The sequence below is a fragment of the Sitophilus oryzae genome, unplaced genomic scaffold (genome assembly GCF_002938485.1).
Source record: "Sitophilus oryzae breed Bouriz unplaced genomic scaffold, Soryzae_2.0 scaffold_111_pilon_pilon, whole genome shotgun sequence".
NCBI lineage: Eukaryota > Metazoa > Arthropoda > Insecta > Coleoptera > Curculionidae > Sitophilus > Sitophilus oryzae.
Genome location: NW_022145749.1, coordinates 6,396,426 through 6,414,914, shown reverse-complemented (window position 1 = coordinate 6,414,914; position 18,489 = coordinate 6,396,426).

Genomic DNA, 18,489 nt, shown 5'->3' with positions numbered 1-18,489 from the left:
TTTAAAGAAATTCTGGCAGTGAGTTCTACTGTTTAGTCCCAATAAGTATCGAACTGCTCTCTTTTGAAGTTTGAAAATACGATCAAATTTTGTCGCGCAGCAAGTACTCCAGAATGGAAGGGCATAACGAAGATGCGACTCAAAAAGGGCATAATAGACCATTCTAGAGGTTGATGAGTTAAGTTCCTTAGACACTGATCTTAGCGCAAAACAGGCAGAGCTTAGTTTCTTTGATAAGGCTTCGATGTGCATGTCCCATTTTAACGAGTTGTCCACAACATGTCCTAAGAATCTCACAGAGTCCACGACGTCAATAGTGGTGCTTTTAAGTACAAAAGGTTGGTATAGTACTTTTATATGACAAAACTTTAGTTTTTGAAAGGTTGAGGCATAGGAGATTAGAATCGCACCAAGATTTAATGGTGCGTAAGTCACTGGATATAGTATCATATAGTGCCGTAACATCTGGGCCGCTCCAAATGAAACTAGTATCGTCCGCAAAGAGGCAGCTTTTACCGCTAATGTCTAGATTTGCAATGTCGTTGATAACATCAGAAATAAAATAGGGCCAAGTACTGAACACTGAGGGACACCACATTCTATAGGCTTACAAGAAGACATAGACGTATCAATCCTCACAAGCTGCCTTTTATTGCCAAGATACGACTTAAGCCATTCGAGCAGCACTCCCCTGAATCCATAGTATTGCAATTTGTTAATTAAGATATTATGATTTACACAGTCGAAAGCCGTAGAGAAATCACAGAAAATTGTAGCTGTAGAGTGATGGTTATTCAGGCTAGAGTATACATTATTAAAAAGGTCGAACATAGCATCATTTGTACAACTGTTACAATGATCTTAGATAATGTGGGCAGGAGAGCAATTGGGCGATAGTTCGAAGCTTGATCTTTATCTCCTCCTTTATGCAGAGGAATAATTATTGCTGTCTTAAGGCAGTTAGGAAAAACTCCTTTTTGGAATGACTCATTAATTAAAGTAGTAAGATAGATTAATGTGCATTCCGGAAGTTCAGAGAACATTTTGAGAGTAAGCTCATCAGTCCCAGATGAGAATTTATTTTTAATACTTTTAATTGTACTACGGAGCTCATCTAATGCTACGGGCGTGAATAAGAAACTGTGCAAATTCTCATTTGCTTTAGGGAGATATGAAAGTGAATCATGAGAAGGAGTTATGGTGTTCACTAAATTTTTAGCCACATTAACAAAGTAAGTGTTTAAATCTTCAGGTGAATTAAAGACTGTGCCAGACGAAGAAGTCTTATTCCTTAAGTCATTTACAATAGCCCAAGTCTCTTTAGCAACATTACCGGATTTGGCTAGCCTCCCATTATAATAAATGTCCTTGGCAGCTTTTATAGTCTTACGATAAAGTCTTCTATAAAGTTTCACGTAATTATGAAAGAAAACGCTGTCTGTGAATTTTTTAAGGTAAGATAATGAGCGCATGTTCTTTGCAGATATACGCAAGCCTGTCGTAGACCAGGATATACCTTGCTTACTTTTGATAGGCCTAAGGGGAAACGCCTTGCACGCCAGATTAGACAAGGTATTTATAAATCTAGAAAATTCGGAATCGACGTCAGCCGGGAGGACAACCCACTCAGTTGTTAGACATAGGTGGTGAAAATTTAGAAAATTTTTATCCGAAAAAATACGGCCCAATTTGCGCGAGGTATTTTTGCATTTGGAATGTGGCAAAAACGTTGTCAATACTTTTCAATGTTCTATAAGGTTAAATTATGATTTTAGCAGTACTCATTTAAGATCATATTTATATCAATATTACACATATTTTATTTATAAAATATGTTACGTAATGAATAAAATATGTTACGTATGAAGTGTAATAGAAAAATTGTGATAAATAAAAAGAGTTTCTAAAAGTTACATAATATTTATGGTATTCCCCATTTAAAATAAAAAAGATTCTACTACTTTTTAAATGAAGTGGTAACACTGTAACTCTGAAACAGCGCTTTCAAATGGAGCGGAGCGTCCGCGACTTCGAGCAAGTACCATGAGATTATATAAACAATTTCACATGGGCGCGTATGCTCCGTCCGACGGCTATCTTGAAAAAACACGACGGACAGTCCCTCGCGGACGCTCCGTGGATCATACGCACCCATGTAAAATTGTTCATATAAACTCATGGTACTTGCTCGAAGTCGCGGACGGTCCGCTCCATCTGAAAGCGCTGTTTCATCGATGGGGCAGGTGCATTTATGTAAGTTTTCAAAATTTTGAAAATATTCCATTACTCTTTCTCCATAAATGTCTAACCTAGCATAAACCGTAAATAACCCTGTAAGTGTATTAATTAGAAAGTATATAAGAAAAGGAACAACGATAGAAAATAATTTATGACAATGAGAGTTGAATGTTATTCTAATTAAGAGGTAAATTATTTTGTCTCAGTTTTTAGAGGATGCGTGTTAAAATCGTCCCACAAATTTTGAAATTTAAATCGCACTTTTCAATTATTATTAATATTCAAAAAAAGTGTTATACCTAAAAAAAATATTTTATATCAAAGAGCTTTCAGCTTGTGCCCATCAATCAGCACTCTAGAGATTTATTTCGTTATTATAAAGCTGGATGGCAACGTGCACGAGTAGGTTAGCAAGAAATTTAAAATATGACGGTACGGTCTTCCATCATTTTGTCACAATTTTTCCACCGAAGATTTAAGACTTAATATAATAGTTTCAATTATGCTTCCTGAAATACTTGCCGTGTAAAATGAAATTTTGTAACGGAGTTACTTCATGAAAGAAAATAAATTATAGTTTTACGTTTTTGTAATAAGGTTCTTAGTAAACTAAAAAAATAGATACATTAATAAATAACTATAACATACTATATATACTATATTTTTAGGAACGATTCCTGTATAATTTTCTTTTTTAAAATTAAAATCTAGCTCATTGTAAAGTGGACTTGCTAGTTTATTGATTTTAAATTTTTTGTACTTCTAACTCTGTACGCATGTTGTTTAATCCCGATAAAAGCTTTGTATTACGAGAACTGCACCATTGAATGTTTTTTATGTTAGCGAATTGTTACAGATGAAGTCATCGACTTTTATACACTAATATTATTGATTAATAGTTTAATTGTTTCTTTTTTTCTTTAGCCATTAGTTTATATCCATATAGTTTTTTTTTACTTTCTTGGGTATGAGGTTTTATAACTGAATGATGGGAAATATTTTTTATGCGAAGTTTCGCTCCAACATAATGGATTTTTTAAGTCATCTTGTTAGTACCGGTCTGTATAAATAAGCGAAAGTGAGTGTCACTCACTCACACAAATATTTTCCCACATACAGTTTTTTATACACCCTCGTACATACTAAGGTTTGCACATAAACAAAATTCCGAAGTTTTTTAATCTAGAAGCTACAGATACCCGACGCACTATTACCTAACCCTGTATAAATTGTTTAGATAAAAATATGAAAAAGTAAAATGATTAGGATACGTCACTTGAATTTATTTATATACATATTTCAGTGTATAACATAATAAATATCTTTATAAAATTCATGTCCTGAATCCACAGCACTAATGATATGTTAAGGTATATCTTATTTCTCCGTTTTTTAATGTTTTTTTTTTCAAAATCAAATCTTAAAATATTTGATAGTATTAATTGAAGTGTGCAGGGAAAAAAGCATGATAAGCGTCATTTTGCTAATTTTACCAGAGAACACTGGACGTCTGGTAGTTATCAGGTTCTTTTCATGTATTTTATATTTTTACTAGACATATATCATAGGATTTAACAACTTATTGCCCTGCAGACTTTATATATTTTGTAGGGACCAGTTAGACCTACTATAATAGTGTAAAATCCTAAAATTAAGAAATTGGCGCTTTTCAAGTTTTTCCCCTGGACCCTCAATTATAAAAAGTATTTTTAGACATATTATAAATATAATACAAATTAAAAATATATACATACTGCACATTTTTAACGCGGAAAAAAGAATCTCTCCACAATATTTCTCGTTTCCACCATGAATTCTTATTGAATTGATTCTATATCTATCACTAATATTATGTAATGATTTGTTCTAGCTATGTATTGTATCACTGAATTAAAAATGTTATTTATTATATTTAATTGAAGCGTATTTTCTCTTAAAATACTACTACTAATTTTATTTCATTTTCCTGCAATTGCCAAAACAATTTTTCATATAATTTCGCTCCTTCTTTACCAGTAGTGTCCATATTTCTACTTTATTGGATATATTTATTAAATTATGCTTAAATATAAATTTGACGTTTTATCTTTTTTAAAATTATATTCCTCTACAATATTTTTGACTTAAAGCGACAATTGTATGATATTCGATTTTTGGAAATACAGATACCGAGTTACATCAAAATCGTTCTACGAACTGCTATTTAGTATCGAATAATTTTGAATTTTGTGTTTGAAATGCAGATAGTCAAACACAGAATTTCCATTTAAAACAGTTGAAAATCAGTTCCGGTTTTTCCGTAAATGGGGCTACGCAAGGAGATAATTGAATATAAACCCGTATATTTTCAAGTAGGCATTTTTTTGTAGTTTAAATTCCTTCTTTCTTTTAAAGTCATATATATCACTACTATTTATTGCTTTTCAAAGTGAGATATTTATGAAATTATGCTTAACCCTCAACTGGCGTGGTGAATTTTTGTTCCGCTTATGGCGTGCTGGGGTTAGGTTAGGTTAGGTTCCCCAATTTTTTTCAGTTAAAAATACATGATGAAGAGATTTTATAAAAAACTTGTTATTTTAACACTGTTTACAATATGTTCAAACTTGTCAACAAAAATTTCATTAATTTTCAACAAATTAATAAGAACGGACACCGATTATATAGATTTTACCGTATTAGTAAAAGTAGAAACAACTGAAATGTGAAGCTGAAGTAATAAACATAAATTATTTTCAACAATACTGCAAACCTTGAATGTACAGGGTGGGTCAAATTCGACGCTTTTAAATGGAAACACCCTTTTCTATAGGAGATAGACAAAAACTCATATCGGTGTCTGGAGTTCAATTTTTGTCAAAAACATGATGGTGAAAACCGCATAACGAAATCTGTTACCGTTACGGAGTTACGGGGTGATTTTCAGAAATATACATTTTTAACAAATCGCTGTAACTTTTTTGCTATGAAAAATTTTGTATTTCTATGTAAACATTTCCAAAGCACCTTTTTACGTAGAATTTAATGGTTTAAGTATAATTTTTTTAAAATTAATAATTTAAGAATTATCAACAGAAAATTTGATTTTTTATATGGGACACCCTGTATATTTTTAATTTATTGAAAATAATTTAAAATTACCTTTCCAAAAATATAACACACTTGATATTTTGCTGGATTCCTCTTCGAGATATAGAGTATATAAAAATTCGCCCGCTTTAAATAAGTAGGCTTTGAACGGCACCGGTTGTAATGCAAAAAAAATCTAGCTGTGAGCATCAATTAAAACGAAAATAATATTTGCTAGGAGAGATGCAGAATTTTATAACAATTTAAAATATATTTAACAAACATCAACACATTTAAACTATATCTAATAACAATAAAAATAAATAGCAAACAAAGACGTGAGATTTTACTACAGGTGTTCGACATATCGACCGTCTTCTGTTATGGACAGACCGGGCAGTTTTTGAACATTTCTTGAGGAATTCATTAACTCAGTGGGGGTGAAAGATACCCTCTCATAACTGCTTTTCTAATTCTTGTCTAGATTATACGGAAGAATAAGGAACCTTTATTCTTCCGCAAATATATCCATATAGGATTAGATCCATGGGCACTAAGTCAGGCGGCCTCGACGGCCAACGGCTGGGATATTGGTTAGCTATTCAATTATTCTTGAAATTGGCAGCAAAAATTTGCTGAAATCAGCGTTCAGAGGCGGTGCGTCGTCTTGCTGGAAAAATATGTTTTCGAGTTCCATTAAGGGCATATCATCAATGAGGGGTCCAAAGCCTACTAGTTAAAAGTGGCGAACTTTTAAAAATTCTGTATTTCGAAGAGAATTATAACAAAATATCAAGTGTGCTATATTTTTAGAAAGGTAATTTTAAATTCTTTTCAGTTAATTAAAAATATAGAGGGTGTCCCAAATAAAAAATCAATTTTTCTGTTAATAACTCTTAAATTATTAATTTTAAAAAAATTATACTTAAACCATTAAATTCTACGTAAAAAGGTGCTTTGGAAATGTTTACATAGAAATACAAAATTTTTCATAGCAAAAAAGTTACAGCGATTTGTTAAAAATGTATATTTCTGAAAATCACCCCGTAACTCTGAAACGGTAACAGATATTGATGTGCGGTTTTCACCATCATGTTTTTGCTGAAAATTGAGCTCCAGACACCGATATTAGTTTTCGTCTATCTCCTATAGAAAAGGGTGTTTCCATTTAAAAGCGTCGAATTTGACCCACCCTATACATAACTTTTTCAAATACAGTTCATGCTACAATTTTCTCTCTTCTATTAATAAGAGATTCAGAATCGGAGTTATAGTTACTTTTCGGAGAAAAATCAATGTCTCGATGATCTTCATCTCACTTAAGCCTCTTTAAGTTCATCAAACCACTCAATTAATGCTTCCTCAAAATTAGCGTCACAGTGCGGCACACTTTTTAGACTACCCACCATCCTATTAATGAAACACTCTTGGCGTGGTGGTGCCACACAGACCCCAATGAAACTTTAGCATCCGCTGGTAGGAACAATACTTGATAAAATCAAGTGCGCCTTTAACAGTTGCATATTGGTACCCTAATTTAAAGGTAAATGGTGCGGCGAGCCCTAATTCTTAAACGTAAACATTTTACAGGGGTCCAAAATAATGCTTAGGGTCCGCTGGACGGAGTGCTTGGGGTCCACGCCAGTTGAGGGTTAAGTATAAATTTGATGTTATGTCTTTTTTTTTAAATATATTCCTCTACAATATTTTTGACTTACAGCAACAATTGTATGTATGATATTCGATTTTTGGAAATACAGATACTGAGTTACATCAAAATCGTTCTACGAACTGCTATTTGGTGTCGAAAAATTTTGAATTTTGTGTTTGAAATGCAGATAGCCAAACACAGAATTTTCATTAAAAACAGTTGAAAATCACTTCCATTTTTTTCATAAATGAGACTGTGCAAGGAGATAATTGAATTTAAACCCGTAAATTTTCAAGTATGTTAGGTAGTTTAAATTCCTTTTTTTCTATCAAAGACATATCACTACTATTTATTGCTTTTCAAAGTGCAGTCTATGACAGCTTGATTTCTTTGAGATTTTGATTTAGTAAGTAATAAGTGGTCCTATAAAACCGACAGATGACTATGAAATTTATATAGAATACGTCCGTATATAAAAATAGTAAGAAATATAGAAAACAAATTTCTTGCAGTAGAGGTATATAATAAAATTATATAGGGATTCTTGCCACTTAACTGCTAATATAGAAATTTAATTCTACGCTGTGTTTGTCATAATGCGGATCAACCTGCTCTCACTACCGGTTTCGGAGCCCTACTCCATCATCAGGTGAGCTTGGGAGATCCACAAAATGACCACCAATGATCCACAACCACAGCGCAGAGATAGTTAATTCCGACTTGTCGGAAAGTATCGGTTAGATATTAAGTCCCGAACGGGAGATAGCGGCCTGCGTGCAATGGTAGTACTTTCGTACCACCGAGGCGCAACTATCGATAGTAAAAGGATGGTAAAAGGCTTTTTTTCAGGCAAGCCAAATTATAAAATATAGAAAACAAATTTCTTGCAGTAGAGGTATATAATAAAGTTATATAAGGATTCTTGCCACTTAACTGCTAATATAGAAATTTAATTCTACGCTGTGTTTGTCATAATGCGGATCAACCTGCTCTCACTACCGGTTTCGGAGCCCTACTCCATCATCAGGTGAGCTTGGGAGATCCACAAAATGACAACCACAGCGCAGAGATAGTTAATTCCGACTTGTCGGAAAGTATCGGTTAGATATTAAGTCCCGAACGGGAGATAGCGGCCTGCGTGCAATGGTGTGCACCATGTGCAAGTGAGAGCAGGTTGATCCGCATTATGACAAACACAGCGTAGAATTAAATTTCTATATTAGCAGTTAAGTGGCAAGAATCCTTATATAATTTTATAATAGTAAGAAAGTACTATGGGCATTTCGCCACTTGCAATCTACTAAACTTTGCAAAATCTACAAAATAAAATTTTAGATATTTTTTGATAAAATTATTTGTTATTAATGTTTACCAAATAATATAATTGTCTGTAATAATGTAATGTAATATTTTAAATAATGTGTATTTGAAATATTACTGACAGTATATAATGTTCAGCTTAGAAACTTCGTGGATAAAGCTATGCCATAATATGTATATTACACTCGACTTTGTTTACGGGACTATCACATATATTTTTCTATTTATGCTAACTTGTAGCTTTTTTCACTGCATTGACAACAATTACTAAAAATATATAGACCTATAAAAATTTTTAATCAAGATATAACTAATACGTTTATTTATTATTTTGAAAATATTTGTCATATTATTTCAACATATCTACTAATTTATATGTATAAATTTTAAACAAAAATGAAATCATATTACATAAATTCTTTTAAAAATGTTTGATAATAATATATCAAACAAAGAAACATATTTTAAAAGAATTTATAATCATATAAATTCTTTTAAAAATGTTTGACAATACTGCTTTGAAAAATAGCTATGATGAATTTTGAAGAGATGAGATTGAAGTTTTTTATTCGTAAAAAGTATTTTTTTAAATAATTCGTAAAAAGTATTGTTTTAAATACTTTTTAAAATAGATTTTTACATGTAAAAATTGCTTTTGTTGCTTAAAAATGATTTTTACGAGTAACTAATATTTTTATAGGTGTAAAAATAGTTTTTTACTGGTAACAAATAGTTTTTTACACTTAAAAAAAATATTTTTACGAGTAACAGATAGTTTTTTACGTGTAACAAATATTTTTTACACTCAAAAATTTTTTTGCCGTTAAAAAACGTTTTTTTTGCGAGTAACAAATATTTTTATACGTGTAAAAATAGTTTTTTACGTGTAATTAATAGTCTTATATACGGAAAAAATAGTTTTTTGCCTAAAAAATGTTTTTTACGAGTAACAAATATTTTACGCTAATTTATTATATTATATTATAATTACAACACATACGTAAGCACAAAACTACTGTAACGTTTTTAGTTCGTTACATGTCTTTTTTATATACATATAATATATGATGTCTATATGATGTCTGGCCTATCATCACCGGATTTCCTCTCGTTCAGGCCGGATAGTTTATTTGACGCGGAATTTTTACGTTCTCTAGTCCACAACCCTGTTATCGTTTAACACAACCCTGTTATCGCTCTGTGGAGGCGCTGTCAACATCGCTTCTGTCAACTCTCTGTGCTGTCGACTGACTTTCGCTTTAAGCGCTCTGTAGCCTAACCTAACCATCCCGGCTTTTAGAAATGGTGATTATTTAAATCTTGCTGTATAATCTGAATCAGCTGCTATTTCAAAGCAACAGGTAAAGATGAGATATTATCCTTTTAGATTCGATATTATTACTGCATATTTTTAGGGTAGAGTTTTGGATGTCCCAACTTAACTTTTATTCATAGATAAATGCAACAAGTTTAGATTGGAAAGCCCGTAAAAATTTTGGGTCGCGAAATTATTTTGGGTCGCGACCGTTATACGCGATCTGGCGCTGCTATAGCGGTCGCTAAGAACAACGGCAAACAAAAACAGAAATAATTTTTCTCTTGTCAAAGTCAGAATCTTCAAAAATCATAATAATCTTTCAAAATCTAAACCGCTCTCATTAAAGAAATTCCGAAAAGTGTTTATAGCGTCCATTTTCAAAGTAATTATTGCTATCTTGTGAGTTTAATTCAAGTTTTATTTACTCCAACCGGTGATAATTGTGAAAAAGTGGCATTAAAAACTTAAAAAGCTGTGCTGTGAACTGTGAACTGCAAAAACCATCGTGGCATAACGTCGGTTTCCGATGTTTCATAGGTACTTCCTACATGCGTCCTTATATAAAATAAAGTTTCTTGTATGCAACCCCCCCACACTGTGTTTTATTATAAAATTAAACGAAAATAATAGTAAATTTGAATAAACAATATTTGGCGATATAATTCCGGAAAAAGCCGAACCGCTCCGAACTTTTCAAAAGTTTTGGGTCACGACCGTTGCAAGAATAGCGCCAAATAGTGTTTACATTGTCCTTATGGGCACTTTCCAATCTAAACTTGTTTCATTTATCTATGCTTGTATTTGTATTTTGCTGGCACGTTGGCGTCCCTTTTCTTTTGTCCTCCAGAATGTTACATGGAAGAAAGGACAGTTTCTTTGTTTATTATTGAGCCCTCGGAAGTAATTCGAGGTAGGTTTATTTTGTTTATTAGACCTTGTTTGGTTTTAAACAAGAGTTTCATATTTTTAGGGTCCAAGGTACGGACTATTTACAAGTTACGGGCATTATCCAAGGTCCTAGTAGTATCCAAGGTACGGGTAGTGTTCCCCTGTACCGTTGTCTTATGGACGGACTGTGTCCAAGGTTATGGTCCAAGCTTATGGCCCAGGTTACGGACATTATCCAAGGTCCTAGTAGTGTTCCAAGGTACGGGTAGTGTCCCCATATTGCCACAGTATGGATACAGCGTAAGCCCCATGCTGCTTCGCTCCCATTTCTAAGCCTAGTCAGTAGCTACGGCTGTAGTGATTCATGGTGTCCTCATTCTGGCCCCTTTTGTTGTTTTGGCCAACAGGATCGCCGACAGACAGTGCAGAGATATGAGCCCACCTCACGCTGCTACTCTTCGAAACAGGATTGCCTCAAGAACAGCTAAGTGTAGATTTAGGTTCTGGTTTTCAGTCGATTTTCAGTCTTAACTTAACGTACATTTTAAACGATATCGTACAGACTATATTTAGTGGTTAGATTATTAAGAACATTTATGTCGATTTAGTAGTTACAATATGATTTAGATTTTAGGTTTCATTACATTACGCCTTGTAATAGTATTACTTTTTTATAGATATTATTATTGCACTAACATCATATAAAATATATCAAATTAATTAAAGTAATGCTACATTTCATATATTCTCTTAAACGTTACATGTCTTGTATTTTATCATAGTTGTTTTCATAGATATTTAGTACAATTCTTAACACCACTTTCGTTGACGTATAACCACTATAATAATTATTAAAATTGTACAATGCTATTTACCATCACAGTTCATCATGAATAAATATAGTCATTAGTTTTAAGTAGTATACAACTGTGTTTTCTTTCTCTGTATATGCCTGGCGCCCAATATCTGTATTTTTTTGTTTATTGTTATTAATTAGTTCTTTCCAGTGAAATACCTTATCCACGACTGCTCTCGTATGAAAAGCTGCCGTTCGCAGTGGTAATGTTATATTGTACAAAAAAACGCTACACTACAATATGAAAAATCTATACACAAATAAACTAAAATTAATAAAATAAATGGCAAATAATAATAATCATTTCTACACACACCACTGGTAGTAAATTGCGTTTGTCTTCGAATGTCCAGCCGTTCAACGTTCGATCCGAGCATATCTTTCATCTTCATCTTTTCAACGCTAACCGCGCCGATCTCGCCTATCTCTTTCTCAAAGGGTTGATAGTTGAACGGGCCAGGAATTCCAAGAGATTTTTCGTTACTAATCGACAGATTGATAGAAACTGGAGACCTGCCGCTCCTTTTGCATCTTTTTAATGGACACAAATCGAAATAAAATTTCAAACGGTAAAATCGCAAAAGCGCTTCACACGCAAGAAAGCAAAAAAAAAACGCTTTCTGTGTGGCCGTGGGCCTAAACGCATATTTGACAAATAATGATGACGTAACGTTGAAATGTTGGCTGAACATACTTTATATTATATTTATTAAATATGCCTGTCCATGTCCATGTATAAAATCAATTTTATTTAATTTAAAACCTCCTACAACCTTCTATCGATAAAATGTATTTCTGACATTTAATTGATCTCATGCAGAATTCAAAGGTCTAACGTAGACAACATTGGTAGTTCGTTTAAACATATGAACGGAAAATGTCCGATTCTTTATTTGAAATTTCCTCTGCTCGGGCAAGGAGTTGCACTCCAGTTACTGTAAATATTTTATGATCTGTTGACCTCCCTGCCTTGTTATTTGTTCTCGTCTACAAAGTGATTTCTAACAAAAGGGATATGGCTAGTCCTATCAAATTTGCATGCTGGAAAGCAGAAATTACAGCCATGTCAAGGGAAATGAATATTAAGAGTAATATATCATTATAAACTATATTTCTATGTCGTTAGCGAAAAAAAGTGAATATTATTTCAGTATATTTACTAAATAAATATTAATAGAAGCCACACAACTCGTTCATTATAAAAATATAAATACATAATGTTCTGACTATCACAAAAATACACATGTTCTTAATAGATTTTTAATGGACAAATTTGGGTAGCAAAGTTTAGTGCTCGTTTCCTAAATTGAACATAAGTAACAAAAATTAGTAGCAATATTTAACTAAAAAAATTATAAATACCATATTTTTTCTTTTTAAATTCTATTTTTATATCGATGAGAAAATTGCTAAGTGCGTGCGAATTTCATCTCTATTTTTCCTTAATAAATGCTTAACCAATATATTATAATGTTATGCTTATACAAGGTGTCCCAGGCTGAGAATGCATTAGAAGTTTCTAGAGAACTGCATACATACATGCTGCCATTACTCGCTGACGAGTATTTGACACGCGTCAGAAGATGGACACGCAAAGAGTTTTCTTTCATGAGCTTTTCTGTGACTGAAAAGCCCGATACGTGATGTTATCTGCCTACCGCACTCCGGACATTCAAAAATCTCATTACTCATTACTTTTTGGTTGTCGCTGTTAACAATTTTTTTTACAATTCTTTTTTGAGTTTACAATTCTTCTCCATTGAGTTCTATTATGAGCTGCTTCTTCCTGCTCATTCTGCATGTTAATCCTCTTAAGTTTTCGTGGAAAATGTCCTTGTACCTTTTCAGTTCCTCTTACCATCTACAAGCTCACCGTAAAGCAGAGATTTTGGTATGCGGTTTTCTTGCATTCTGCATACGTGACCAGTCCATCTTAAGCAGGATTTTGTAACAATGACTCCAATACTCTCACAGTTAGCTTGTTTAAGGACCGACATATTTGAGACATGATGGAACCACCGGATTCTTAACAGTTGTCTAAGATTTCTCTGTTGCAACTTGTTTAATGCGTTCATGTGTCGGCGGTACGGCACCCAAGTTTCGCTACCATATAACATGGTGGGGATTATAATTGCTCGGTACACTGCAAGTTTCGTTCTTGTACTCAAGTCATGATTGTTGATATAATGTGTTTTAATTTACAGAATGCTCTTGAGGCGCTGCTAATCCTGTGCTGAATTTCAGAGTCAATATTGGCCTTTTCCGAAATCAAACTGCCGAGGTAATTGAATTTCGCGACATATTCCAATAGTTCTTCTCCGATTTTTATGGCATTGTTGTGATCTTCCGGGGGAGTGCACATGCTTTTGGTTTTGTCGATGTTTAGCTTAAGTCCCAAAGCCCCGTATGGCCAGGTATATCTGTGTTCAACATTTCATGTAAGTGTTGTAACGTGTTTGCAACTAGAGCGCAGTCATCAGCGTATTGAAGCTCTGTGATGAATTTTGAGAACTACAATATCTAGATCGGAGATTTTTTGCACATCATTGTTTTCCAACGAAATCTATCGATGTAGTTATATATTCAACATTGTTGAATGTTCAATATCGGAGCACTTCCGGAAATACCGGAAGTTGACAGCAACTTTCTTATCTCCAAATGGGTACCCCTATTTTTTATTGCATATTTAAATTCTCTGTAAAATTCTATGAATTTTTATATCAAACAGTCTATACCTAATATTAACCGTTTTTAATAAAAAAAAAATATTAAAATTTTTTTGGTGGAAAAAAACTGCTTGTCAAAAAATGTGTATGTGATTACCACAGCTACTGTGCCATAAAGACAAGACATGTGGCTTGGTTAAAAATAATTAAATTGTTTGAATGTCATATAATATTAACCGTAGTTGTCATGGAATTAAGAGATTAAAAAATTATCATAAATCATTTTTTTCAGATAGATACCCACTTTTTTATTTCACTAATGAAAATGTTTTTCAATTCGTTACTTTTTAATTATACATGTTCCTATACCTAAAATAAATCGTTTTTAAGTTATTTAAGATTTAGTTTTAAAACGTAAATTTTTTCTTGATTTCATTCTTACTATTCTTTGAACGAACGACCTGTAGAATCAAACGAAATAGCATTGTAATCCGATTCAATTTTACGATTCTTTGTTACGACTCGTTCGTTCAAATTTAAACCCTTCAAAGTTATAAGTAAAAATATTATAGTTATACAGGGTGGCGCACCTCATTCACCTCGGTTGATTATACGAAAACGGAAAGATGTAGCAATTAAATATTTTATGAGTATATGTGGGGAGATAATGTTCACAATTTAAAATTATTTTGAAATATACAGGGTGTTTCAGAACTAACTTAATAACTTTGGTATGGATCTACCAAAGTTATGTTTTTTCTTATCTAACACCCGGTATTTTATTTTATTTTTGGATTCTTGGGCCCAAAAAAAGGCATTTATTATAAGGGTTAAATATGTTTAAATTCTTGGGTTTTTGAGATATTTAAAGATATTTAAATTTACAGGCTACAATAGAATAGATTATTAAGACTGTACATTACTTTTCAGAATTCATTCTTGTGCGGAGTTTAAAGGTAGAGAAATAAACTTTACAGAAAAATGTTATTGCTTTCTTGAGTTTATACAGGGGTATCAAAAATTGCTGATCTATTTTAAGAATTTATTTTACATAAAAACTTTGTTATTTTAAATACAACACCCTCTATTTTTTAAATAAATCGAAGGAGATTCAAATTCTCTTTTAAACTATATTAGCGTTTCCTATACTGATCTAGCTCAGATTTTGAATAAAGAGCAAATTTTCAATAAAATGGCAACCAAGAGAGCTAGTCTTGTCATGGCAAGTTTCTAGTGACAGTTAGTAGCTATTTTCAAAATCGAATTTAGTTTATTCACTTATTTAAATTTATACCAGTTTACTTTTGTTTAATTTTCCTACAATAGTTTAATGAATAATATTTATTAAATATGTATTTATTATTCCATCAGTAAGTAGTTCCATAAAGAAGCAGTTCCTCAAAGAAGTAGATATATGGATTTTCTATAAAAGAGCAATTACGGCAAATTCATTTTCTTTACTTCCAACGACAGGTTTCTGCCTAATAGGTTTGTTATAAACCATATTACCAGCTCTGCGAAATAGGACAAGTACCTTTTCAAGCGAACGCTTATCAGGAAGATTTTTATTTTGATATCTTTGAGCATAAGCCCTTGAGGCCAAGAGGCAATTTTCCTCACAAAATAAAATCACTAGTAACATATCTATTCGTTCCGCCAGCAGATACTGCTTTATTTTTCTTGGTAAAATAATGAATACTTACTTATTAAACTATTGTAGGTAAATTTAAGTAAACTGTTATAAATTATAAATAATAATGTCCATAAACTTTTTATTCGAAATCTGAGCTAGGTAGGTATAGGAAACCCTAATATAGTTTAAAAAAGCATTTGAATCTGCTTCGATTTATTTAAAAAAATACAGGGTATTACATTTGAAATAACAAAGTTTTTATATAAAATACATCTTTAAAATAGATGAGCAACTTTTGATAGCCCTGTATAAATTTAAGGAAGCAATACCATTTTTCAGTAAAGTTTATTTTTCTACCTTTAAACTCTTTAAACAATTAATTCTGAAAAGTAATGTACAGGGTGTTAATAATCTATTCTATTGTATCATGCAAATTTAAATATCTTTAAATATCTGAAAAACCAAAGATTTTAGACATATTTAACCCTTATAATAAATGCCTTTTTTTTGGGCCCAAGAATCCAAAAATGAAATAAAATACCGGGTGTGTTTCATAAGAAAAAATATAACTTTGGTATGGATCTTACTTCTGAAACACCCTGTATATTTCGAAATAATTTTAAATTGTGCACATTATTGTCTCCCCACATATACCCATAAAAAAATGTTTCCGTTTTCGTATAATCAACCGAGGCGAATGAGGTGCGCATGTATACATACTTAATAAAATACAAAATGTTTCCAAATAATAGAAAACATATTAATGTTTGAAAATTTAACTTTAACTCTGGAGTACTTATGGAAGAAAGAAACTCAATCATATTCAAATTTAGAATGCCACTTTATCTAAAGAAGAAAACATTCGAAATATGCTGGGATTAACAAAGAGAGACCGTAAAAGGAACAGAGTGGATACGCCAAAAGACCCAGGTAATAGATGTCATCCACAGAGTCAAATCCCTCAAGCGGCAATGGGCAGGACACCTGACAAGAAGGACGGACAACAACAGATGGACCACAAAAATTACAGCATGATACCCACGAGGAATTAAGAGACCTAGAAGAAGACCGAACCTGAGATGGGATCATGATATTAGGAAATTAGCAGGGATAAATAAGTTGGTCCTGCATAGCCTATAAGAGAGAACAAGAGGCCAACTACAAAGAGAATATGTGAGGGAGGCTACACCATAATTGGAATGGATGAATAAGCTGAAAATGATGATGATGATGATGATGATGACCTTTAAAATTACTTTTATTTGACCTTTCGAATTTAAAAAAAAATGATGAACAAGAACAATACTTGGTTCTTGTTCATCTCGAAACTTTTTTTTAAATTGTGTTACATAGAAAAAAGGGTGAAAAATATAATTAGAAGGAAAAAAGTATGAACGAGGTAACTGTTTCCCCTATTATAGCAGGCGAGAGTTAAAGTTTCGAAAAGTGAGAGAAGTGTTGCATTCGCTTCATAATTAACTTTTGCTCGCTCGAAAGGCCCTAACGAAGTAAACGAGGAAGCCTGTTTAGGCGGGACGAATTAAATTTTAACTAGTCTTTCTAAGGAAAGGCAAAATGTAAGGCGAGAGTTCCATTTCGAGAGTCTTATCCAATAAAAGTAAATCTTGTACTGGAGATATATATAAAAGAGAAGAATTAGAGGAGGGAAATTTTAGCGATAATTTACTAGTTATTGAGTGTGTGTTGCAAGTTAATTTCGCATTATAGTATAGGATTTTTTTATTGGCATATTTAACATAAAATTTGACACTAGTATTTAATGTCTCCAAAAAATCCTATATGGGTATTTCGCCACTGCAAGAAAATCTACAAAATAAGATAGTTATTTTTTGTAAACACTAGTATTTAATTTCTGCTTTAACCCTCGAGCGGACGCAACCGGAATTTTGTACCGCCATTTTACTAATTTCGTTAAAACAAAATATTCATTGGACGTAGGTCGGTGGTGCCATTCAAAATATACTTATTTAGGGATATTTGATGGGTCGTAGTAGTTGCGTAACCAGCGATTTTGGTTCAGTAGCAATTCTGTCGTAAACATGGCAACTTCAGAAGTTGCGATACTCCGTGCCTCTACGCGCCCTGTTATGTAGTAAAATAGTTATCATATTATTTAATTATTTAGCTTTATTTGGTGGAATTTTAAATTGTTAATTAATTTTTTCGATTGATTTTATAATAATCTCTTAAATATATGTTATATAATCTGTAGTAATGACGGAAAAGGCCAGTATTATACAAACACTTCCCAGAAATGTCCAAGTTTTCCTCGCTAAATATGCTTCAGAGATAAAGGTACTAGTAAGAGACAATAAGAAGCGAGTTGGCTTGGGTTGGTGGGTCCCTGTCATGTATGTGAAACCCATTAAACTACTAGTTTTTGCAACTAGGGCAACACATTTGTTCGCAAAAACAGTAATAGATTAATCAATTGTGTCACCGGTATATATCTACCTATAGAAAAAGACTAAACATTTAGATAGTGTCATTTTCTTCCAGTGTATAAAAATATTTTTTTAACATTTAAAAGGTTTTGTTAGGTTTATTTTATTATAATATGTTCGGTATGATTTAGTTTTTGTGAGTTGGCAAAATTATATTTTTTTTTTATTTTGAATTACTAAATACGTTTAGTTAACGTTTAGGTTTTTTATGTGTTTGTGTTAATCTGTAATGTGTTAATAAAGTAAATATGTATTAAAAGTATTGATTGTTACTGTTTAGCACAGAATACTTAAAAATGTAAATGCGGTAACGAATACCACTACGCGCCCGATCGTCTGATTCTAAAGTACGCGCCTGCCTGAGGGTTAAATTAATTTAAAATCA